This window comes from Triticum urartu, chromosome 2 (assembly GCF_003073215.2).
Source record: "Triticum urartu cultivar G1812 chromosome 2, Tu2.1, whole genome shotgun sequence".
NCBI classification, from domain to species: domain Eukaryota; kingdom Viridiplantae; phylum Streptophyta; class Magnoliopsida; order Poales; family Poaceae; genus Triticum; species Triticum urartu.
In genome coordinates this window covers 18,008,657-18,024,860 of record NC_053023.1, presented here as the reverse complement: position 1 = coordinate 18,024,860, position 16,204 = coordinate 18,008,657, and the positions used below count along the sequence as shown (strand labels likewise).

Here is a 16,204-nt window from a genome sequence, read left to right as displayed (position 1 = left end):
ACCTTCCCATCTTGGTAACAAAGCATATAAAAGTGCCAGGTCAAACGAATTAGTTATTGACACGTCGGTTGCAATTTGTAGCAAACGCGGTTCAGTCAGCATGAAGTGGCCACGGCTAAGTAAACCTGGAGTACGTACGTAGGTAGTGACATCCAGTCTCTTTGGTGGTAGCTAGAAAATTTTAGTTTATTTCTTTTTTTGTGCGACAGAACTTTCAGTTTACTTAGCCATATGCATCCCTAATTGGTGCAGAGGCCGGGGAAGTGAAATTCTCCCCCAATTTTTTTAAGGGGGAGTGAGCCTAGCTCAACTGGTTGGGGAGTGGATGTACAAACCAAACACCTAGGTTCGAATCCTCACGAAGACGAATTTAGTTTCCTATTTATTCTTGAGGACCAGGTTTCCCTGGTACTCACGCATTTATTGAGGACTAGGCTCGGTGCGTAACCTAGATTAAAAATCCTAGTACTCATACTTAAAAGGCCGTATGCATCTTTAGTTGGTGCAGAGGCCGGGGAAGTGAAATTCTCCCCCAAATTTAGATGTGACAACAGTTGTGCCCCCTCCTCCACCTCCTCCCAACCCTAGCCGCCCCTCCTCCTCACCCCCCCGCCCCTCTTCCCTTCCTCGCCGCCGCCTGAGGCAGCCGCCGGGCAAGGCTGGGGCGCCAAGGATGGTGGCAACGGGGCCTCGGTTGCCCTGTCTCTACGTGGGGAACCCCGGATCTGGAGCGACGACTCCATTGGCAAGGCACGGCCGGCTAGCAGCCGTGCGGGCAGTGGATCTGGCGTCCCGCCGCCCGCTCCTTCCCTGTTCGGCATGCGAGCCAGCTTGGTCGGGCCGCGCGTCCTCTTGGTCGCCGGTTCTGTACAAGAGGCGCTGCTGCGGGGATCTAGTTCGGGAAAAATCCCTGGCCGGCCTTGACCGGCTGCGCCGACGGCAACACATGAGGGCATCATTCCCCTCCTTGGAGGCGTCGGTATGGACTGATCTCCTCACTTCCCCTTTCCCTAGGTCTCTCGGGCGAAAGCCCTAACTTTGTTGGGCGGCGGCGGCGCTCAAGGCGACGTTTCCTTCTTGAAGGTGCCGCTTTGGGAACCTTGGGGTTGGGTGGCGCTTGTGGGTGGTGGGCGACGGCGGTGGTGCGGCCCTATCGTAGCATGGATTTACGCCCATTGCTTGGAGATGGACTTGCGTAGGTGGAGGTCGTCGTCTGACGTCATGGTGGCGTCAATGACGGAGGACCTGCCAAGGCTCGCGTAGGTGGAGATCGTCATTTGGCGTCGTGGTGGCGTTGACGACGGAGGACTTGCCAAGGTTGTCACCTCAATCTACTCTGAAGATGGACCAGTGGAAGATGACGGCGACGACACATGTGAGTGCGTCGGACCGGTTTGAGCCCCGGACCCGGCAGATGGCTCGGTCGGGGCCTCCGGCTTTAGATGTTAAGCTTAGGTGAGAGGTCTGGGTATGTGGCCCAGCTTGCACCCCTTCATCATTTGAATAGGAGTAGCGGCAGATGTTGCCAAGATGGCGGATTTAGACATATTGTTCTTCTACTTTGTAAGGTCCTCGAGAATAATCAATAAAATGGCCGCATGCATATCCCAAATGCAAAGGCCGGGGGTCATCCTCTTTTTTCTAAAAAAAAATATGGCAACTCCTACGACCTCCTTGAAGGAATTTCGTAGGAAATTTATATGATAGGATTTTTATAATTTTTTTCTTTAGAGTTCTTTGGTTCATAGAAATGTATTTCCATTTCTACATAGGATTGATTCTTGTCCTCCATATTTCAAAGAAAAATGAACATTAGCCTGGATTTGATGGAAAATTTTCTATAATGTGAACCAAATGACATCTTCTTTTCTATTCCTATTAATAGGATTTGAGATTCATGTCACCTTATTTTCTACAACTTTTCTATTCTTATGATAATCCTATCCTATGAACCAAAGAAAGCCTATAAATGTGGCAAGTTATTAGCTCGCATTAGCCCCAAACTGCCTTTGCCTTGGACTGGAAGTAATAAACATGACGCAGCAGATTATTGCAGCTGAGAACACACGTTTCTATCTGTTCCGGAAAGGTAATTAACACGTTCCCATATTTGATCAAGCAAGCACCATCTTCTGCTACAAAAGAATTTCGCCACAAATAAGGGTTGTTTTCCTGTTCAGGGCAGATACCAACTAATTAATACATGTGAGAAATATGCCGCAATATGTTAGGATATTAGTATAAATCACAAAACAGAATTCTTCCCCGCTTCATTGGCGTTTGCTCCGGCGCTGTTGACGAGGTGTGTGGTGGCTTTCTGTACAAGAATGATTCTAGGACTATTTCCCTCTGGCTCGCCAGCGAGGAAGGCAATGAAGATAGCGGTGGTTTGATCTACTTCCTCACTGACGTGCTGGTTCATGTGGACCGTAACTTTGAAGACTTTTCGTTTCCGGCAAATTCGTCCCCAAATCCAAGGTCAGGCCGGCTCCGAGGGAGACGCTGTGACAGCTGGACGGCACGCCTTCAGTTCACGGTGGTGTTGTGATTGGTTGGACTTCCTAAGGACCCGATTGTAACTTTCTTATCCTGTGAGGGTGCCTTGTATCACTGCTGTTCTTTAGTATAGTTCTGGGGTGATTTCCGCCAAAAAGAACTACAAACTATTATGCGTGTACCCGGCCAAACTTTCACGCCGCTACCTTTAAAAGTAAGCAGCTTTGCCCTTGAAACTCCTGAAAGAAAGAATCTCGCAAAAAAAAAAGAACTCCTGAAAGAAAGAGAGCGGAACATACCAAGAAATAATGGCCAGAGCCGCGCGCTGTCAGTGTAACTCACGCGTAGACCACGCGTACGTGCACCTGGACGGCGTGCGGACGTACGCGAGGGGCATGCATGCACGCTCGCTGGGCTGCTGGCGGCGGCCGGGTCATGAGACGCGACGTGCGAGCTCGTACGTCGAAACTACTACGTGCAATGCATACGATACGAGGAGGATAAACAACTCTCTCTCTCTCTCTCTCTCTCTACCTTTACCTCTCTCCGGAGATGCGTACGTGCGTGCGTTCTCCACCTACACAAGCAAGCGTACGTACCGGGGTAGGGCGCCACCTGTCCCACCCAACCGCCACTGCCCCCCGCGTACTACGCGCTAGTACTAGTGGCACAAAACCTACAAATAGACTGCCGCCGTGCCTCTCCAGCTCCGGGCAAACCACCAGCACGCCTTCCATCTCCTTCCTCTCTTACTCCACCCCGAGCGCAACCCCGATCGAGTTCTCCTCCTCAACCGCGCAGCGGAGACGGCCGGCCGGCCGACCTCATCGCACCACATACGCAGCACAAGATCTCCGCCGCGCAACGGTGCCCTCCTGAGCTTCCTTTCCTTCTTCTTTGAACCTATTTTTCCATTTCATTCCGTCTTCTTACGTGCGTGCTCTGTTCGTTTTGTTTCGTTCTCAAGACGTTACTCTATATCATTCATGGCGCCCCCGCCGCCGCCTCCTCCCGGCCACGATCCAGCCGACGAAGCTCCGCCTATTCGTGTGCTGGTTGTCGACCCCGACGGTGGGATCTGGATTGTTTATATACGAGACGAGGAAACGCAATAGCAGGTGCATGTCTCCCCTTTGCCATCTTTATTAGTACTTCCTCTATAAACTAATAGAAGAGCGTTTAGATCACTACTTTAGTCATCTAAACACTTTTATATTAGTTTACAGAGGGAGTAGATTACTACAAGTGTCTGTCTTGTCTTCGTTGCCATTATTATGTTTTTGATCCACCGGCCGGAATATATATGCTTTCTGTGAAATTAATCTTACAATTTGCTTGCTTGTGAGGTTATGAGCGAGGAAATATGGACGCTAAATGCAGAGTGGACTTATTTAGCATCTCCTGAGAAGTTTCCTAGCTAGCAAATGATTAGCCAGTCGTCTGTGACCAGTTCATGTGACATGCTTGCTAATTCCACGCAATAGCAGGAGTACTATTTTCATTTGGGTTGTTCCAAAGTAGGGACCTATATTTAAAAAATGTTTGGAGAATAGTATATTACTTCTCCCTCCATTCCAAAATATCTGTCGTGGTTTCAGTTCGGAGTATATAAGAGGATTTTCTTGTCTTTTATAAGTGTGCTTTTGCTCATTTTGACTTCTCTTCTATATATGGGGTATCAGTACTAATTACTACTATTTGTTTCCTTTGAAGGTATGGAACCTTTCTACACGGCGCTGCTACACAAAGTTGCATCTGACACCGATATAATCATACACGGCAGCGCCGTAGCGACCGTAGACAATCAGAGGACTATGCACTTAAAATCCATGCCCAAGACCAACCTCTCTTCTGCGCAAGAAATTGGCTTGTAAAATAAGAACGGCTTGTTTCTGTACTCGTGTTTGCGACATATGAACTGCTTGTGAGGCCATCAGGCTGTGAAGCCATGTGTACTCTGAAAGTGTGCTCTAATGTAATATGCAAAGAATGGCAATGTGACTAATATATCTTCCATGGTCGTTTCACCTTTTTTCTCCAATCAGAGCTGCGTACTGCTAGCTAGCTGAATACGAGATTTCAGACCATCTTTCGGAATACATATACTCCCTCCGTTCCAAAATAAATGTGGTTTGGGCCCACTTTCGTATCGAGAGTGGACTTTCAACCGGAACCAAAAAAAGGACGATCCCCTAGTTGCATGTCGAGGGGTGGAGTTGCATCCGGGACAAAAAAAATCCATCCCTAGTTGTGTGTCGAGGTCTGGACTTGCAAATAGGAGAAAATGGGTTGGGCCAAGTTGCATATCAAAGATAGGCTTGCAATTGGGACAAAAAATGCATGTTTGGGTGGAGTTGCAACTAGGACAAAAAAAAATGACAATGGGCCATCAGTTACATGTTAAGGGTGGACTTTCAACTGTGACAAAATTTGATCAAGCCCTATGTGTATTGAGCCCAAGACAGAGCATATCTGTTGGGAGCCTCCCCTAGTTGCATGTCGAGGGGTGGAGTTGCATCCGGGACAAAAAAAATCCATCCCTAGTTGTGTGTCGAGGTCTGGACTTGCAAATAGGAGAAAATGGGTTGGGCCAAGTTGCATATCAAAGATAGGCTTGCAATTGGGACAAAAAATGCATGTTTGGGTGGAGTTGCAACTAGGACAAAAAAAAATGACAATGGGCCATCAGTTACATGTTAAGGGTGGACTTTCAACTGTGACAAAATTTGATCAAGCCCTATGTGTATTGAGCCCAAGACAGAGCATATCTGTTGGGAGCCCCTATACGGCACTGCAGGCGCCCGTTCGCGCTCCTGGCGCCTGCAGCGTCCGATGCTAGGCCGGCCCACGAAATGTACAGTCCTGCGACCGCAAAAAGCTCGCTCAAAAAATTGCTCACAGTCCACACTAAAAAAACATCTAAAAACGGTGTTTCTCTGTGAATTGACCTCACGACCTCACAATCGTGTTCGAGTTTACCCAACCGGTACATCTACTGGCTGCTACTAATTCACTTTAGCGCGACTTTATTTAAGAACCACCGTAGCAGCGCTACTTATCTCGCTTAGTTTTTTGAATTATTTGAAAACATTGATAAAAAAGTGAATGTATGCAAAATATATAAAAAAATTGGATAGTTGAAGAACATGCATAAAAAAGTTCGCCAATGTAAAAAAAGTTCATGTATTCAAATAAGTTCACGAATTCAAAAACAAAAGTTCATGAAATGGAAAAAGTGCACAAATTTTGAAAAAGTTCACAACAATGAAAACGACCACGAGTTTCAAAAAAGTTAACAGATTTGAAAAAAGTTCATCAAATTTGAAAAAAAGTTCATCGGATTTGAAAACTCTTCATCAAATTTAAAAAAAGTTCAGCAGATTTGAAAAAAAGTCACTTGATCTGGAAAAAGTTCATCAACTTTGCAAAAAAGTTCATCGGATTTAAAAAAGAGTTCATCGAATTTGAAAATTCTTAATCAAATTCGCATAAAGTTCATCGAATTTGAAAAAAAGTTCATCGGGTTTGAGAAAAGTTCATCAAATCGGAAAATAGTTCTTCGGATTTGGAAAAAGGTCATTAAAATTGAAAAAAAGTTCATTGAATTTGAAAAAAAATCATCATTTGTTAAAATAGTTCACTAAAATATAGAAAAAAAGTTCATTGATTTTGAAAACAAAAACACCATCAATTTGAAAAAAGGTTCACGCATTTAAGAAAAGGGAAAACAAAAAAAAATTGATAAGGAAATAAACTAGGAAGAAGAAGAAAGAAAAAACAGAAAACAAAAATGAAAAAAGGAAAGCGAGAAAAAAAAGAGGGAGGCAAGGAATGAAAGATGTAAAGAGTTGAAGTCTATCACATCGCGCTTGCTGGGACGGTGGTTGTGCGAAATCACTAATTAAGGAGTACTAGTTGCAAAGAACACTCCACTTTCTCAGGTCGCGACAAGTGGCGTACATGCAGCGTGCCACTTGTCACAACCTCGAAATTTTCCCTTTTTCGTAGATCTGTTTATTCAAAACGTTTTATCTTTTAAACCGTGCGTCCAAATCTCAAACCGTTTTCACCATTGGATTCCTCGCGTCGAGATTTTCAAAACTAGATCCCATGTTGATAGGTTTTGACGAACTTTTTTTTTCACGAAAAAAACTGAACGAAAAAACCGGGCGAAAAAACCGAACCGGGAGCATGGTTTTTTTCCCTTTCCGAAAGAGGCACGCCCGTGCCTCTCGCGAAATCACACATGTGCCTCTCGTGGAAGCAAAACCGTGACTCTCATGGAAGGAAAAAAAAAACAGAAAACGTGTTTTTTCCGTTTCCGAGAGGCACGGCCGTGACTTCGCGAAAGCACAACCGTGTCTCCCGCAGAAGCAAACCGTGACTCTCGCGAAAGAAAAAAAAAAGAAAACACGTAATTTTTTTCCCTTTCTGAGAGGCACGGCCGTGACTCTCGCGAAAGCACAACCGTGCCTCTCGCGGAGGCAAAACCACGACTCTCGCAAAAAAACAGAAAACACGTTTTGTTTTTCCCTTTCCGAGTGGCACGGCCGTGACTCTCGCAGAAGCACAACCGTGCCTCTTGCGGAAGCAAAACCGTGACTCTCGCGAAAGAAAAAAAAAGAGAGAAAATGCGTTTTTTTTTTCGTTTCCGAAAGGCACGGCCGTGACTCTCGCTAAAGCACAACCGTGCCTCTCGCGGAAACAAACCGTAACTTTCGTGAAAGAAAAAAAACACGTTCAAAAAGCCAAAAACGCGTGCGGAAAAATAAAAAAAATAAAATCTAAAGGGAGTGTCCAGAATGCGACACGTGGCGAATGGCTGAGAGCGCGCCAAGTGGCGCTGATCGTTGTGAGGCTCCCAAAGGAGCGCTCGTTAACTAGTTGCTCCCGTGGTTGTGCGAAAGAATCTGTTCCAACGAGTGTTTGACAAGAAAAATAATAACAAACAACGATGGTTGTCGTGTTACTATCTCTCCACGCGCCAGGGAAAATGAAAAATTGCGGGCGTGCCAGTGTACTGAGTACACAATGAAAAGGATGCGGGAAACAAGGATTTCATTAATCTCATTGGAAAAACAAAAGTACAAGATCCCGTAAAGAAAAAGTGCGCTCTGTGGCCTACTAGCGCGGCCAGCCTGACTATGGCGATTGCGGTCTCCTGGTTCCCGGGGCCTCGGAAGGCTCCCGGTTAATTACTCCTGCGGGTTGCTCCGCGAGATACCTCCGATTAAGCTGTGTGGTCGTCTTCGTCGTCTTCGCTTCTCGTCCTCCATGCATGATGATGGTGATGTGTGTGTGGGTAGCGGTCGTCTTCGCTTCTCGTCCTCCATGCATGATGATGGTGATGTGTGTGTGGGTAGCGGCAGAGCCCGTGTCCTCGTCGGTACACGCACCGCAAGTGGCGTGGCCTTAGCGGTGGCCGCGCCCGCCCTCGCCGTCGTGCCTCGTCGGTCTTGGCGGCGTTGGAGTAGTTGGTGTTGGGGTAGCATGGGTCGCGGTCAGCTCAGACTTCTTGATGACCTGTTGCTTCATCGGGGTGTTCAAGGGGCTACGCCTTGCGGGAGTAACGGTTTTGGGAGATCGGCGTCAGTGTAAAAATAAACTGACACACGCTCACATTAGCGTGGCCGGGGTGGTTGGCGCCTCATCTTGGCTAGACGCCAAGTATTTGGCGGTCTGCCAAGGCAAAGGCGCCGCCTCACAGGGCCGTGGAAAGTGGTGTCGCAAAGGCCGCATCGCCTTGGGCTGGTACTACGTGAAAGAGTGACCTGTGCACCGGCGATGCCATGGACCTGTACACTAAGGACCTGTCCGCCATGGTGGGTGCGCCTCTCGAAGGAGGGACCGGTCTTGGACAGCGTCGTTGCAATCTTCGGTTCAGTGATGGATCTGTACGCCATTGACCTGTTCGTCGGGGACGCGGGCCCCCTAAAGGAAGAACCGGTCTTAGACCCGACGTTGCGGATATTGGTTCCACCAAGGATCTGTACGTCGTGATGCAAAATGCGGGGGCTGTGTTGTCGGCGAGCTCCGGTTCCGCCGCACCGTCCCCTCCAAGAGTGTGACACAAAAGCTGTCCACCGTGGCCTTGTTCATCGCAATCTGTGCGTCATGAAGGGAAAAGCGAGACTCGGGCTGCGTCGTCAGCGAGCTCCGGTTCTGCCATGCCGTCTCCTCCAAGAACGTGATGCAAAACCTGTATGCGTGTGTATCCTTTGCCGCGAACCTGTTCACAGTGGCCCTGTTCGTCGCAATCTGTGCGTCGCGACCTGTACACCGTGGGCTATTCGCTGAGCGCCATGAAGGCCGCCATGGTAGAGCGCCGGGGCTAGCGGTTGAGCCGCGTAGTTGGCGAGCTCCGGCAGCTCCTGAGTCATCTCCAGCTAAGAACATGACACCTGAAAATAAAAGGCTTGGCGTAGACGATCTCCGGCGGTGTCGGTGCAGTTTGCTGTTTCGGAGCCGTCATCTCCGGCGGCGGCGATGGGATCACACGAGGGTCATCTCCGGTGATCGGCACATATTTTCCGCGTAGCGCATGCATGCTAGAGAGGAGACAGAAGGAAATAGATGTATTAGATCAAAATCTCACCCTTCAGGAACGTGAGCTTGGTGTTCATATCGCCGAAGTCCTTGCCGCCCTTGTACGGATGGCCGGCGGTGTCCGTTGCGGCTGCGGTTCCTGCAAGATGCGTTTTGCCTCTGGTGTTTTGTGAGGGGTTTGCCGTGTGTTGGATGGATGGGCGTGATGGCTGGCTGGTGAGTTGGATGGATGCGTGCTTGGTGGCTGGTGAGTGCGCCGGCGACGGATGGATGTAGCACCCGCGACGAATGGATGTGCGTGATGAATGGATGATCTCTTGATGGATGGGTGTGTGCGTTGTGAAGGGCGGCGGCCTTGTGGCGTCTCTGCGTCTCTCCCCCGTCTCTGCGATCCGATGCATGGATATATATAGGCAGTGGAGGTAGGCCGCCGAGTCATGCATCAGGAACGGCTGCTCCCGATTTTAATGGAGGAGATATGGATGCGTGGCGATGGGACATCCCGATCTTTTAGCTTTGGCTCGTCCCAATCCTTTCTATCTCGTGGCGATGCTTATCTCGTCGTCGGCTCTTCTTGACGTATAAATCTGTACACAAAAACAATTACCTGATACACACCTAGTTCACGTGGCTGCTGGTAGGTCTGTTCCTCTCCATACGTGTGAATCTGAGTTCGCCAGGCCTACGGTATTTAGGTACTCGCGCATGCATACTTGGCCGACTGGTGTACCCATATTTGATGTATTGTATGTACGCCGGGTTCTGGAACCACGTACAAACGTCATGCGCGTATGCACTGGCCTGTACCAAGTCATATCATGTGCTAGTACGCACGTAGGTGGTTTTGTCATGCATCTGCACATGCATGCATGGAACATGCAATATTTTGATCTAAGGGCTTGTACACGTGCAAAGGAACTCCTTGCTCCATGCGTTACAAATGTACGTATATCATCTGGGCACATTATCATTAAGACAACTCCTTTTTTTAGAATTATTTATTCATTATTTTCGTACTATATATAGCACAAAATCTCGTCGAACAACGAGGTCTCTGGTTCGATTCTCAGTGAGCGCACCAATTTTTTTTCTGTACAATGAGAATACACTATAATGGGCCGGCCCAGCGCGGGGTGCTGCAGGCGCCCGTTTGTAAATTTGCCTATAACGGACGCCTGCAACGCTAAATAGAAAATGCCATATCTGTTTGACATCAAACTTGGAAGGAAAATAGAAATAAGCAACGACAAGCGCGTGGCCTATCTCTTCCAATACTACAACCCATGCGGATTAGATGGGCCATAAGAGCGCAAGCAAAGTAATGACCGGACAAAATAAAATCAGATGTGCAATGCACACGGCCAACAAGTGCACAAACACGAGAATGCATTGGCGGACGACACGAGATCAAGACAAAAATGACACATTATCCAGCAGGCAATGATCATTGAAACACGTTACATGAAGCAGGAAATGACGCCACAGATCTCTCTGATCACCAACCATAAGCGGGTGTGTGCCACACCAGCTAACGTGCTGGTATGTTCGTCTTGGCCAACAGTAGTGCAAGCACCGCCAGAAGAATGAACACTGTGAAAAAGAAAAAGAACCTGGACGAGCATCTCACGTAAAGCGCGCGATATATATGGTCACGACCTCGGCGCGGCGGGGGGAGCAGGCAAGGTAGGGCACAGAACCACCCCGGGTAACCAAGCCTCGAGGTTAGCGCCCACATATGGAGAAGCAGTCTGGAACCCAGCGCGCGAATCAGCAGCAACGCGCATGGGTATAGCACACCAGGCAGATAGACGTAGGCGAGAGTGGCGCTGTCGACCACCGGGCGAACCGCCAGATAGACTCCCCCCATGAAGACGAGGATCATGAACATGGCGGCGAAAAGCAGGAACAGGTATCCGGTGCTGAAGTACAAGAAGCGTTTGGTCCGGTCCAGGAAGGGAAACCCGGCGAACGTGCAGGAAGATATGGCTGCCGCGGCGAATCCGAATGCGGCGAAGTCGGACATTGCGAATATCCTGTAAGCAAACCGCATAGGCATGCTCTTCTCCTTGTTAGTATCGTAGAAAGGCGCCACAGTGAAAGGCGCGCGGTCAAGATGAGCACCGCGCAGACGCCCAGCACGCCAGCGGACTTGCCGATCGTTTGGGATTCCTTCTCCTCCTCATGTTTTGCCATGCTTCTAGCCAAGTGATCACGTCCGATCGTTTCGGGTTCCTTCCCTTCCTCGCGTTTTGACAGGTTTCTAGCCAAGTGATCGCGTCGGTAGGTGCCCCAGTCCGCTCCGGCAACTATGAGGCTGTTCATAATCAAATACGGAGCAGCCTGTGAGTAAGGGCATGGACAAACTCAATTAGTGAGATACTATATGGTAGGGACATGACATTCGCCAAACTTAATTTTAGTTCTCAATAGAAAGTATATAATATCTTGAAATATTCTCCATGAGACTTAGGCCAAGTAATTATAGTGAAATTATAGAGTAAGGCTACTCCCAATGCTCCACTGTCGTGCCTCTCGCACATTAGATTTTTGTCTATGTCGCACAAAACTGTGACATTATCCAGTGAAAACCACTCTTAAGTGGAATCTTGGAAACCCAAGAGCAGGCTGTTGGATTCATTTTACAGTTTGTCTAATTCACATCTAGATGTTTTTTAAGAATGTCACATCTAACCTCTCACAAATATATAATGGAGCAACAAGAAAAAAAAACTAGGACAAAAGAAAATGGACCACAAACAGAGTGAAAATCAGCTTAGATGTGACATAAATATGTCACATCTAGATGTGTCCTAAACAGACCCTTCATTTTAATGAACTAGGATCGACCGAGTACGGCTACATGGTATTTGCAGAAAACCCCTGCTACTAGTGAAGCTATTGTGCACGTAACACCTTAGCACTAACAAGCCATCACAGCTGGAGTCTTGACTGACTATCTCTCCCATTCTGAACCCTAGCTAGCTCCTACTCCTTTCAAAGGATGTGCTGATCATGGGCTGATCTCTGGCATGATGCATGTCTGCACTTTGAATGTTGTCACTCGGTAACCTATGTCAAGATCGCTAATATGACTGTGCACCACGCCCTTCAACAAGAATATCTAGAGAATCTATTTCACCTTCCTAGCTGTCATAAAGCTTACCTGGTGTATACTCCGAAGGAAAACCTCTATGCTAATCTTTCTAGCCATGAAGAAAGAGGTTCCTTTGATACATGGAGCTATATCTAAGGCAGTGAGCAATATTCTTCTTTCAAAGCCTATAAAGCTCTCATTGGTCATCAACAATCTTTTGCCCAGAAAGAACTTCACTTTGCAACCTTATATTTGGGCCACCTTGAGCTGCCCACGGGAGGAGACTTTATACCATTTGTTTTTGGGGCTCTCCTTTTGCTGCTGAATAATGGAATTACATGTGCCCTCAGAGAAGTACCAACTTACCAGTCTGGGAGGTCTTTGCAGAGTAACAAATATAATACTCCCTTCGATCCAAAATAACTGTCGTGATTTTAGTTCAGGGAGTAACAATTATGCATATGACCCTTGTACCATTTTTTTTCCGGGCTGTTCTTCTGTTATTACATCATGTATTAACAAATGTATGCATTTATGATGTAATAACAAATATATACATGCAATAGAAAATCTAAAACCACCAACCTCTGCATCATACATGCATACGTTTGTTATTACATCATAAATCGAGAATTCCTGATGTAGCCGGAGGTGCGATCATGCAGTTTTACTAGGAGAATATGCATAATTGTTGTCGAAATCGTCACATTTATTTCTTCTTACAACACAAAACAGTATATGTTTCAAATATATCAATATCGTTTGTTTTTTGCATTTGTAGGTCATGCCATTGCATATATTGAAGTACTAATATCTAGCATTGGATGGCCAATGTCATTTCACATGGTCAACAATGAAATGGGAGCACAGAAACATGACCTCCGTCATCGGTAGTGGACCGCGGAGCATAGGAGGGCAGTGAGGATGGGCTCCAAGATGATATTTGTCGCAAGAAAGTAACAAGCATGGCATGCAGACATTGTGAGTTACACATGGGTATCTATGTCTAACTATGTTTTTCCGTGGCTACACATGGGTATTTAGCTGGTCTACACACATGTATACTAGAGATACTTTAGAGTCTAAGTTAAAAGAAACCGAATTAACAAAAGATATTATACAATAAGAAAGTGGCAAATTAAAGTGTGGACTCCATTAAGACGAGGGGGATTATATACATACATACCGTTGATGAAATACTTGGCGGGATGCTCAGTTGTGCAAGATCAAGTGGTGTAAGCTCCTCCTTGTTTGTGAAGCTCAAACATACTTCCCTCCTCCGCATAAGCTGGCAAAAGATGTGTTGATGTCCTTGCAATACAGCCATATGGAGAGCCGTATTTCCATCGGTATCCCTGATGTTGAAAATCCGTACGAACTTCAGTTTCGAGGAAACATAATTTACCACATTGTATCTTCTCTCTGTTAAACATACATGGCGCATACGTGACAGAAGAGGATCTTCAGGGATAGTTCAGAGGTAGTTTAACTAGGATATGATATCTATTCGGTTGTAACCAAGTCTATCTCTTGCTTTTCTTTCTCCTCAAGTTGTATCCCGATTCTTCCTTATCCTCTCAACCAACTCATGTATGCGCCTCAGGGTTATTGCGTCCCTGCTATATAACACGTAGCGCGTCGCCCAGGAAAGGGTAAGACGTTTCCGCCATCGCACATGGTAATCAGAGCCTTTCTCTTCCAATCTAGCCTCCTGATTGCATCTAGTGCATAGACATGTCTTCATCCTCCGGCGCAGCTCAACCTAGCCTCAATGGCCAGGTCACCGAGAAGCTCAACCGCACGAATTACGTGCTATGGCGCACGCAGGTCACACCCCACCTGCGGGGCGCCGGTGTCTTCGGCTATGTCGACGGCACCGCGCCGGAGCCGGCCCGACTCCACGTCACCAAGGACAAGGACGGCAAGGAGTCCTCTGAGCCCAACCCTCTCCACCCACTTTGGGTCCGGGAGGATCAACAAGTGCTTGGCTATCTGCTGAGTACTCTGTCCAAGGAGGTGCTGGACGCGGTCACCGCGATCACCACGGCGCGCGACCTCTGGGTGGCCTTGGCGGGCATGTTCTCGTCCCAGTCCCTCAGCCGCGTCAACAACATCAGTACTGCGCTCATCAATGCGCAGAAGGGTAACCAATCGGTCGCCTCCTACTTCGCCTCCCTGCGCGGCCTCGCTGATGAACTCGCCGCCGCCGGAAAACCCATCTAGGATGACGAGTTGATCTCGTATATCCTCCACGGCCTCGACGTCGACTACCAGCCGCTCGTCTCCGCCCTCGACGCCCGCGTCACGCCCGTCACCCTCGACGAGCTCTTTGCCATGCTGAGTAACTTCGATCAGCGCATGGCGCAGTTCCATGGCTCCTCCGGCGGCTTCAAGTCTTCGGCCAACGCCGCGTCTCGCGGTCGTGGTGGTGGCTCTCGCTCGCGTGGATCTCCCCGCAACAAGGGGCGGTCAGGAGGAAACAACAACACTGGCGGCTCCTCCAACTCTCGCGGCGGCCGCTCCATCAAATCCAAGCCTCGCCGCGGCGGCGGCTCCAGCCGGTCCCGTCCTGATGCGCCCCGCTGCCAGATCTGTGGCAAGCTTGGGCACACAGCCAAGGACTGCTGGTACCACTACGATGAAGATGAGGACTCCTCCCAAGACGAGGACAAGGTTGCTGCGGCTGCGGACGGCTCCTACGGCATTGACACGAACTGGTACGTTGATAGTGGGGCTACCAACCACATCACCAACGAACTCGAGAAGGTCACCATGAAGGAAAAATACCGGGGCAAGGATCACATCTACACCGCCAACGGCGAAGGTATGAGGATTAGTCATGTTGGTCACTCACTTTTTAGTACCCCTCGTCGTAAACTTCATATAAAGAAAATTTTGCTAGTTCCTAGTGCCGACAAGAATCTTCTTTCTGTTCATAGAATTGCCATTGACAACCATGTCTTCCTTGAGTTTCATCCTCATTTTTTCTTGATCAAGGATCAGGCAACGAAGAAAGTGCTCTATCGAGGTAGATGCGTTCGAGGGCTCTACCCGTTGATTCCGGAGCATAGAAGATTCAATAAACAAGCCTATGGTGCCGCCAAACTCTCATCAACACGGTGGCACGATAGATTAGGACATGCTGCTTTCTCTTTAGTTGAAAAACTGCTTAGGAAAAATAAGCTCCCATTTGTTGGTGAGCGTGATCGTGAAACTATTTGTGATTCTTGTCAATGTGCCAAAAGTCATCAATTGCCTTATCCCATGTCCACTAGTGTTTCTACCAAACCCTTGCAATTAATCTTCTCTGATGTGTGGGGCCCTGCTCCTAGTTCTGTTGGTAGATACACTTACTATGTGAGCTTCATAGATGACTATAGCAAATTTTCTTGGATTTATCTTCTCAAGAAAAGATCCGATGTTTTTCAAGTCTTTCAGAACTTTCAAGCTCTCGTTGAACGAAAATTTGATAGTAAAATCATTGTTGTCCAGTCGGACTGGGGAGGGGAATATGAAAAATTAAATTCCTTCTTTCAAAACCTTGGCATATCACATCATGTATCATGCCCTCACGCTCATCAACAGAATGGCTCTGCTGAACGCAAGCACCGACACATAGTTGAGGTTGGTTTAGCCCTCCTAGCTGGCGCATCTATGCCCCTCAAGTTCTGGGATGAGGCTTTCCTCACAGCAGTCCACATCATAAACATGCTTCCTAGTCGTGTCATTAACAATGAAACACCACTAGAACGACTCTTCCATGTCAAACCCGACTACAAATCTCTCCGTGTTTTTGGGTGTGCCTGTTGGCCCAATCTTCGCCCATACAACATTGGAAAGCTCATGTTTCGCTCAAAGCAGTGTGTCTTCCTAGGCTATAGCACCCAACATAAAGGTGTCAAGTGCCTCGATGTTGCCACTGGCCGTGTGTATATCTCACGCGACGTTATCTTTGATGAAACCAAATTCCCTTTTGCTGATCTTCACCCCAACGCCGGTGCTCTTCTTCGCCAAGAGATCCTTCTTTTGCCTCCTCATCTCTCCGGTGTTGATCAAGGGGGAAACTAT

At 47.8% G+C, this 16,204-nt stretch overlaps 1 long non-coding RNA gene and 1 pseudogene across 1 annotated transcript; both read left to right on the top strand.

Moving 5' to 3' along the window:
- Positions 1–3,213: 3,213 nt before the first annotated feature.
- On the top strand, positions 3,214–4,523 carry LOC125540709. Its single transcript, XR_007297363.1, has 3 exons — positions 3,214–3,363; positions 3,464–3,614; positions 4,210–4,523. It is a non-coding gene; the product is annotated as an uncharacterized LOC125540709 (long non-coding RNA).
- Positions 4,524–14,350: 9,827 nt separating this feature from the next.
- On the top strand, positions 14,351–14,489 carry LOC125541907 (annotated as a pseudogene).
- The last annotated feature ends 1,715 nt before the right edge of the window (positions 14,490–16,204 follow it).